Raw genomic sequence first — 11,003 nt, forward strand, 5'->3', positions numbered from 1 at the left:
GAGGGAGCTCTTCTTAATATTTTGACACCAAAATCATGTCGATACACCTTACCGACTGCGAGTAAAGCCACCCACGCTTTAACTTGACAGACTGTATGGTGCGACCAATTCCATTTCAAATCAGGCCACATTTCAAGAACAATCTGGGTTATGGTGATAGAATAGTTATCCACTTAGATATACCATTCTATATTGGAATCAAAAAGATAATTACAGTTCAAAAATAACTTTTTTTTAATATGTTCAAATAATTAAAAGATCACTCATATATACTAAATAAAATGACATATCTTGTTCTCATAATACAATATTTTCGAACAAGCATACAAATGATAAATTTTTTTCTTTCATTTGACTGATGAGTTTTTGCTTATTCTATTGATTCGAACATAAAATTTGAAAATGAGAAAATAGCGGCTTTTTATAACATGCCTAAAAGTATAATGAGTTTAAAGTCCTATACTGTGTAGCTAAACTGATTTTCACCTCAAGTTTTTTTGCCAATGGGATTTATAAAAATTCTACAAAGTTGAACAATTAATTTTAAAGTCGTTTTTAAAATAAAAATTTTAGGGTATATTGTGGGAATATTAAGCATACTGAGCTATCAACATACAATATTCGACGTTTTTAAATTTTACAATCAAAACGACTATCCGTACCACGTTACCGGATCAATAAACAAGTTTACATATTTTAGGAGCAAAATACTTTAAGCTTTAATTCCTTTTTCGCAACATTCATAAAATTTCGAACAATTATATAAAGGTTGTACCTACTGCAGCGATATTTAGTATTTTTATTGTGGTTAAACTGTTCCGTATCCTATAGCATTGTATTTCAATTCCGCTGCCAACTGCAAGCAATGAAAATTAAACGGCTTTTAAATCTTATTTCAAGCGAGTTTTTAAAAATAATTTTATGAAGATATTGCGTTCTAAATTCATTAAGCCTATTCGCGGACCATATGAATGAATAAAATTGTTTAATATCGTTCTTAAAAATATCGAAAATTATACGCACAATTATTGGCAACGTCGCATTCGCTGTCTCTTTTGCTCTTATGCTTACTGTTTCGTTCTTATTCATACTCGTTGCTTGTATCGGTACAGCAGCGAGCGAGCGAACCATGAGCTTTACCAGGATTCTCGAGTACAAGTTCCCAATTTCGTAAATTCACCAATAATTTTCATATGACTTTTCTCCTGTCACGTAATCCTTTTGAAACTTGTCTACTACATCTCAAAGTCATACTTTGCAATATACTTGATTTTTACGTATAGCCTATTACTAAGAAAAATTTTTTCGGAGGGAAAGGAGTAAAAATCCACGTGCTGCCAAAAGAGCCCACGTATTTCTACTCAACTTTGGAAACTCATTACTCGATACCCAGTGACATGACTTTTTTTACAATTTGATAAGGTGGCGTAAGACACCATAAAGTACATGTTTACTACCTTGATCAAAAACTTCCCGGAATCATCACCGTGTAGCGCTCCCTGCTGTCCGATTCCCATTTTTTTCGTTTCTGTAGGTTGTCACACCTTTTAACAATATTCTCTCCGAATTTCAGCTTTCTAGCTTGACATTTGTAAATGTAATGCAATTTTGAGTGCATCGGTTTTTTTTCGAATTTCGATTTTTGCAATGGATTTAATTTTGCAACAACGTGTGTGTTGTCGCACAATGCCATCATTATCCGTGAATTTCTCACCAAGAACTCAACTAATACAATTCCACAGCCATCAAATTCGTCAAATTTAGCTCCCTGTGACTTTTTTTTGTTCGATCAACTGAAAAAACCACTACGCGGAACGCGTTTTAGCAGCCGATCGGAGATAATACAAAAATCGAAAACGGCACTGATGGGCATACCGAAAATTGAGTGTCAAAAATGTTTTGAGAGCTGGATCAAGCGCTGGCATAAGTACGTGGCAGTCGATGGGAATTACTTTGAAGGGGACCACATAAATATTCAAGAATAAACTTGTATTTTTAATTTTAAAAATGAATTCCGGGAACTTTTCGATGAAGGTGGTATTAATGTTCAGAATTGCATAACGCTTCGTTCGCAAATTTAAGCGCGCCTACAGTGCGCTACTGTTGGTTCTCGCTCCTCGCGCTGGTTAATATACTTAACTCTCGCCTCGAGCTCAATAATTTGTTTACCTCCCGCTACGCGTTCATTCTTTGTATATTACCCACACTTATGCACGACATTTTCAAACAAAAGGTCAAAGCATCGATAGCAGTAATTTGGTGATAGTGCATTCTCCTTTGTTGAGGCTCTTTCGGCTTTAACGAACACATTCTCATCACGTATCACATGCTTCGCACTCGAGTTTGTCCCTCAAATTGTATGTAATCTTTATAAATGTATATTATTACATTTCATAACATGCATTGGTATTAAAACAAACGTAGTTTTTTGTCTCATTAAAAAAAATGCGCATTCTCTAAAAAAAAGCTTTTATTAATAAACATTTTATTGAAATATCTATCTTTCTTTAAAAAATTGCGTTATTTATCTTGAAATGTTCGTTTTTTGTGTTTTTGGAATTGTGGAAATTCTATAACTCTGATAAATTTCTGTTTCATAAAAAAAGTTATTAGAATAAATTGTTTTTCTTTTGGAATATTATGAATACCGGTACAGAAAAATTTTCAATTTTGAAAAAAAGTGTCGCAAGAATCTTCAAAATGTGCTTACTTTTTAAATTTTTATGCAAAATGATTGGCTAACGAACTTGACCTTTATTTTAATATATTAAAAGTTTGTATCGAAGGTCAAGATAATCTTTTAATTCTTTTGAAAGTTATCGTGCTAACAAAAAACCATTCACGAACGGACAGACAGACCTACACACAGAAACATTCGTAAAACTTGTTTTTTCGGATTCAGTAGGTCTCAAAACGTGGACATTTGACAAAGATTAGGGGCTCAAATTTTACACAAATCTAATACTTTCCTTGACGAGGATGCAATAAATGTGTTCCTTCTTATTTCAGATAACATAACAAATAATATTCATAATAAAATATCAACAAAATTCTCTGAAACAAGAATTTAGATAATATGCAATATAATAAGTGAATAACACCCTTAATAATTTGTTCAACTTCTAACTTTTTTAAAAACTTACGTTTCTTAAGGAACAAATACAATTATAATTTTATGAAGCGTTTTAGACATAAGTAGAATCAATATTTGAGTACATTAGTTTTGAGGGCTGTTACAAGTTTTATGTAATAATAGAAGATAGCAGTTAGGGCAATTATTTGTTACTCAATCCAATTATTAGGAAATAACATTATTTCAAATATAAATGTAATTCAATTTCATTTCGCATGTATTTATATTCATCACATTTAAAAGCCTTAGCACGTACTAAACTTTGTAATATTTCAAATTTTCTTAAGGAAATTCTTTTTATATTTTGATATTATTAGTATTTATTATGTCTGTGGAAATAAGTTTCAAGAATTATATCTAACTTTTTATTCAAGTTAAAATATAACGTATATTTCACTTTGCCATGACTATTACTTGCTACTTTAATTTCATTTTTTCTCCTTGAGTATTCATAAATAACGTTTAGCAAACTGTCTGAAAATATTAAGCAAGCAACATTGTTTTATTTTAATAATGTTTTGCACAAAATTAACACTTTTTTACTAAACAAATTTTAAATATAATGAAAACAGGGATTGATGGGACAACGAAGACTTTGCTATAGATATTTGGAACTAATGAAGATTTTTTAAAGTCGTTAATTAAAACCATATTTTTTTCTTAAATAATGTGTACATGTATGAGGTTAACTGATATAAATAATTTTTAACATATTTATTTTGCTTTTTTTAAAGACTTTTTTATGAAAACTTTTAGGGATACAAAATAGCAGCCTATGTTTGATGTAATTAATCATATTGTTGCAAATTTGGAATTTAAAAATAATTTATGAAATATAGGGATGCCATCCATGTTTCTGAAAAATGTAGCTCACTTTAGCAATTTATATACTTGGCTGCATATATACTTATGTTATAATATTATTATATCACTCATCACGAAATCGTGACTTGGCCGCGCTTTGTGGCTATAGAATCCACGCAGTATATATTTTATACAAATAACTATTTTACAAACTAAGCACATCTTTGAAAATGTTCGCAATGTAGATTTTCGCGTGCTTATCCATTTAGAAATTGGTATTCTTCATCACGAAATCATGATCCGTTCAAGCATTTTTCGTTTAAAATTCACGTTCTGCATGTTTCATTGAATAAAATATTTGACAAATAAAACTTGTATCACATTACCTTTGACATTAAGACTTCGCACAGTAAGTCTATTGTGTAACTTTTCGCTTTGTTTTTTCATTTCTAAATTTGTATTTCTTACCGCGAAATCATGAGCTGTTGTGCTTTTGACGCGATAACGGTTTTTATTTTATTCACACTATCTACTATTTAGGGAAACGTCCAGATCTTGATGTTGAAGTCGGGTATACTTTTTCGAACGACTTTGTTGTAAATCTTCCAAAATCGGTGCACAGAGATTCATATAGTTAATTTCAATAAGAAAAGTGAGACATAAGTGGGATTGAGGCACATGCTATAATAAGAAATTGTAACATGAATGCATTTTTCAGTCGAACGTTTCCATAATCTTATAATTTTTTTGGAAGAGATCTATTTTATCGTCTTCTGAATCGTTATCAAGTCATACAATTAAACATGAAATGTTAACGTTATCTGTACTTTTAAAAATAAATCAGGCGTTACCGGCACCGTTACTGTTAATTCTCGGAAAGCCTATAGAAGCGAGGGCTATTAAAGGGTTTCACTGAATTTGGTTACATTATCGCGAATACACATCGATATCAAATATTATTTTTATTTCGATGCTATTTTATTATTAATTTATTTTTTTTATTATTTTGATTATACATTTCATGTGTATTTGTGTTAAAAAACCTTTATGTAAAAATTTATAGATAAAATACGATTTTAGCTTATAGTTGTGATATTGCATGGTAATTTTAATAATTTCATTGGAAAAAATAATTATTTGCAGTATCGACAATGTGCTATTAATGTTGCTCAAGATCGGAATCAGAATAATAAAAATATTAAACACCAGAAATTACTCATTTTTGTGTTTTCGTAGGAGTTTTCATTGTTAGTGATTTAAAAAAAACTAAAAAAGAAATGTATGGATATTAAATACCACCATTCAATATGAATTTCCTTAGGGATGGTATTTTTGGATGGCTTTATTTATAACTTCAAAAAATTTTTAGTTTGATACAATAATTTTTTTAAATATTTTTTTCACTTCGTATTAAAAATCTAAATCAGGATTTCACATTTTTTTAATCGGCGTACTTTAAATTCATAGGGTTTACGAAACTAGATTTTTCTTAAGATTGCTTAGAAAAATTGTCATTGATTTTTATATTTAAAAATATTTGTAAATATTTGACAAAATCAGAATTATTCAATAAAAAATATAATAATTATCAATTTAAAAATGTTGATGAAGCTTAAGATGTATTTAGAAGTTTCAAAAAGATTTCAAAATAATTAAAAACTTGAAAATATTTCATTACATTACAAATAACAAAAAATTTCCATCCAAAATTCTAGGAAAACGAGAAACGTGTTTTGTAGCAAAAAATTAATTCGAAAATAAATTGTTTAAAAGATTAAAAAAATTTAGGAAAGAAAAATATTTAAAATAATTTCAGGTTCAAAAGACATTCGAAATTCTTGAAAAACAAGTGCATACAATTTAAAAATTTTTAAAACCTTGTGTATTGACATATTTTGGTCTACTGATTATGAATATTGACTTCAAAATAGCCGTAAATGCAACTCTGCAGCCTATGTTTTATCAAGTTCTTTCACTTCTTCTTTCTACTTGTATTTTTTGTTGAAAATTATTATTTTTTTTTAGATTAAAATTTTTCTATTCTTATTTTAGTTAAAAGTTATTAGTTTTCGATTAAAAATACAACTATTAATTTTTCATTGAGAATCAATCTTTTTTTTTAATTAACTGATTGCCTCGAAATTAAACTACTTTTTTGAAAATTCATATATTTAGTTCAGATACATCTCTTTGGTTGAAAATTTAAATTTTTTGTCTGATAATTATTTTTTTGCTGAAAATGTATCGCTTTTAGTTGAAAACTTTGATTATTATATATTTTTTTTATTGAGAATTCATAGTTCTCGGTTGAAGATTCAACCACTTTGTTAAAAGTTGAACTACCTTGTTGAAACTTGAATATATTAGTTAAAGATCGATTTCATAGGTTTTTCAATTTGTCTTTTTTGGAGTGAAAATTCCATTATTTTCGTGTAAAATTATCTTTTTAATTGAAACTTACCTTTTCTGCTAAAAATGCATCTTTTTGGTTGAATTTGATAGATTTTGATTCGAAGCAAATTTTTGTTGGGTTTAAAGTATCAACTACTATACTTTTCGTTACAACTTAATATTCTTTTCTGATCTAAATCACAACTGTTTTATTGAAGGTGTAACTTCTTTGTGAAAAATTCATTTTCGGTGGTGGAAGATTTATCATTTTAGCCCAAAATTCAACTATTCTGTTGAAAATTTAATTCTTCATTTACAAATTCAACTATGCTTTTATTTTTTTTAGAATATTTAGGTCCCTGGAAAGATGACAACTTTGCAGCTGTTTTTTACGATTTTTGATCTTAAGATAGATAATAGCCTCGTCGCTAATCCATTCAAGGATTTTTCTTCCGCCTCTAATCCCTTATTTCGACTGAGATATTTGAGCGACCTAGTCATTTAAATGGGTAAATTGGAATAAAATATTTTTCAGACTGATTAGAACCAGCACCGGCTAATCCAGGAATCAAAAAAAGGAAAAAGCTGATACAGTAAATAGTGATTTATTATTATCTGATCCACGCTTCTAAAGAACAATTACCTTTAATACTATTAAATTTGTTGTTTCAAACGGTCCTGTGAGTATACGAAATATATATTTTCACAGGAATTCAAATGATTCGCTACTTCAGTCCTTCCTTCAAGAAAAAAAAAATTATAAAATTGTGAAAAAATAGCAAGGAAAAAGGTACTGTACTCTGAATACAGCGATAAAGTTTTTTATCTGCTGCAAATGATTTGATTTTTCACCAAAATCTAATTTAGCCAGGAATGGATCAAATAATTTGGTGCCTACTGGACAAATTATAAGGAAGATTGCCAAACCGGACAATCATTTTTTCACGCAAAAAATTTAGCAGAAAGTTTAAGTAAAAATAAAATGAAATAAAACTAAAAATAAAGAGGAGGAAACGTCTGCAGAACGCGAAAACCCGCATTTAAAAGAAGTCCTAGAATGATTATTTAGCATTGTTCAGTTCTTAGATGTGCATCATTTTTCATTTTCCAGTTTTTTAGATAAACTATTTACACAAAAAGATGGTAATTTTTCAGGTCTAGTGAAATTATTGGAGAAATATGACATAGTATTAATAGAGCATGCTTACGCCGAGTGATGTCAAAAGAAATGTCTGACAATTATTTAGGGGAAAGCTATAAAAATAAATTTATTAGCTAAATGGCGAAAAACTTTTTAGATTCCATTTAGTGAAGTTAAGAAAATACTAAGTACTAGCCACTAATAGCTGATCATGTAATGAATCTGTTTGTACTTTTTCGCATAATTCAGCGAATTCATTTCCGGTGAATATCATCAGTAAATCTATGAAATATACTTGCGCGGATCTTTCATGGGCCAATCAACATTTACGATCGTTTCAGAAATTGTTAAAAAGATCACCAAAATAAAGGGTCTGAGAACTTTTTATTTACCGCCAAAGAAATTGTAGAAGATTTCGAAGAAGAACCGGTTTTCGAAAGGAGTTAATACTCAGTATTTCCTTAACTTTACCAAATAAAATCTAAAACATTTTTCGCCATTTAGCTAATAAATTTATTTTTATTGAATTCCCCTAAATAATTGTCAGGCATTTCTTTTGAGATCACTCGGCGTTAGCATGCTCTATCAATACTCTGTTATATTTCTCCAATAATTTCAGTAGACCTACAAAATTGCCATTTTGTGGTGTAAATTGTTTGTCTAAGAAACTTGGAAGCGAAAAATTATGCACTGCTAACTACTGAACAGTGCTTAATAATTATTCTAGGTCTCCGCTTAAATACAGGTTTTCGCGATCTGCAGATGTTTGCTGCTCTTTATCTATAGTTTCATTATATTTAATTATTAGTTAAACTTCCTGTTAAATTTTTTACGCGAGAAAATCCTTTTCCGCTTTGGCATTCTTCCTTGCGATTTGTCCGGTATGCATCAAATTATTTAATCTGTTCCTGACTAAATTCGATCTTGGAGAAAAATCAATTGATTTGTAGAAGAAAAAAAAACTTTATCGCTGTATTCAGAGTACATTAACCATCTCCTTAATAGGTTTTAACAATTTTCTAATTTTTTTTCTTCAATGAAGGATTGAATTAGCGAATCGTTTGAATTGGTATACTCACAGGACCGTTCGAAACAATAAATTTAATAGTATTAGAGGTGAGTGTTTTTCAGAAACCTGGATCAGATGAGAATAAATTACTATTTACTGTATCCACTTTTTCATATTTTATTTCTAAATCAGCGGTGCTAGTTTTAATCAGTCTGAAAAATATGTTGTTCTAATTTGGCCATTTAAACCACTAGGGCGCTAAAATATCTCAGTCCAAATAAGGAATTAGAGGCGGAGGAAAGATCCTTTAATGTATTAGCGAAGAGGCTATTATCTATCTTGAGATAAAAAAATCGGAAAAACAGATGCAAAGTTGTCACCTTTCCAGAAACCTTAATATTCTATAAAAAAATAACAACATCGTTGAATTTGCAAATAAAGAAATTAAATTTTTAACAGCATAGTTGAATTTTGAGCTAAAATGATTCGGTTGTAGTTCATACTACAACCGATAAAATATTTCACTCCAAATCAAAACCAAATTCAACAAAAAGACGAATTTTTAAGCCGAAAAGGTAAGTTTTAAATAAAAAGTTAATTTTATACGAAAATAATAGAATTTTCACCCCACAAAGACAAACTATGAACCTTTCAACTAAAAGCGATCCATTTTCAGGAAAAAATAAGAATCAGACAAAAAAGTTAAATTTTCAACCCAAAAAATGGATCTCAACTAATCATATGAATTTTCAAAAAAGTAGTTGAATTTTAAAGCAATTAGTTGAAAAAAAGATGTGAATCAACAAGGTTTTAAAAATATGAAAATTGTATGCACTTGTTTTTCAAGAATTTCGAGTGTCTATAGAAGTAGTAAATTAGAATATTTTAAAAATTTCTCCGCCAGTTTTCTGTGTGTTTTCATCATTTAGTTTAGTATACATTGAGACTATGTTACGGCATATTTTCTTTAGTGATTGTTAAAAAGATTTGAAAAATCAAAAGTGTGAGTACTTCTTTACATTAAAAATTAGAATCGATTTTACTGTATAAGGGGGATGTACTGCTTGCTTTATTTATAAAAAGCAGCATTAGGAATAGAAAAACAATATTTGTAGACAAACGAAACAGGTTACGAAAAAATTAAACCACCGAGATTTGTTCACCCAAAAAATAATAACAAATTTGTTTAAATTCATTTTTTGTAAGAAACCGTAGCTTTTGTTTTATTCGTAAAAAATGACATTAAGAAAAAAATTGAATTTTAAAATGAACGACGCAAAATGTACGAAAAAATACGAATAGAGCAAAATTGTGTATTCATAAAAGATCTATAAATTTTTTAGCCAACACTTTTCAAGAGAACGCCCATTTGTTGCATTCGTAAAATTAACATTAAAAATAAAAAAATAAAATCTTCGGAGAAAGGAAACGAGCTTCAAAGCAGATGCAATCCCAATATGCTTTGAAAAATTATTTTATCCCACTTTAATTTATAATTTTTTCATCCATTTACTTATTTTCATTTGACGGATAAAAGTAATTATTAGTCTGTTGAAAACACGAAGGATACATTTTTGTTAATTACTTTTGAAAGTAGAAAATAATCTATCTCAAGTTTAAGATTGGTCGGACATATCCAATTTTTATGTTTGGACATTTAAAAAATAATGCCCCATATATAGGATATGGATGTACTTAGTAAAAAAGAAAAAAATTGTTACAGTTATGCGGTTCTGAAAGACAATGTGGGCTATCTGGCAAAGCCAATGCACAGCGATTTACCTGATGACATTTTCATTCCTGTTTTATAATTCTCTGGATACCAACTACAAAAGGGTGAGATTACATTTTCATAGAGAAAATTTTTTATCTAAAAGGAAGAAGACATATTAAAAAAAATCTCAGTATAATATAAAACTTGCATAAATTGTAATTCATAATTCGCTTTGATTAACTTCATTAGAGGATGATTTGCCATAATGTTTACCATTTTAGATTTGAAAATATATCCTTCTTCACATTCCTGTGAACAGCTTTTCTATGATATTATGCAAAAACCATATGATTATTTATTCAATAATGATATGTTACAAATTCTAGAAAGATTTAATTTTATTGAAATTAGATAAAAATCTGTTTGTCAGATCTATACAGAATTATCTTTAAATTTCTGTACTAATCGGAAAAATAGTGACCGCTGTAGGTGTGCCTGATTACTAAAAACTTTAGTTTTCTTCATAATTGAAGAGGTTTACTTTGAAATATTTGTACGAATTGTTTTAAGAGTAAAGGCCAAAGTTTTGCCTCATTATTAAAAATAAAATATTTTTCATTTTTTCTGAATCTGCTAAAGCTAGTTTACCAGCTATTAATATGTATTATATACATATTTTGTATACGCAGAAATTATTTCCTTGCGATTTAATACGAGGGTAGTTCAATAAGTCCTTAGAATGACCAACAGATGGCGCGCGAATCGCTCCAAATTATCTGTTTTCAGTCAGCACCACTCCCGACTAGATATA

Source organism: Belonocnema kinseyi, chromosome 4, assembly GCF_010883055.1.
Source record: "Belonocnema kinseyi isolate 2016_QV_RU_SX_M_011 chromosome 4, B_treatae_v1, whole genome shotgun sequence".
Classification (NCBI taxonomy): domain Eukaryota; kingdom Metazoa; phylum Arthropoda; class Insecta; order Hymenoptera; family Cynipidae; genus Belonocnema; species Belonocnema kinseyi.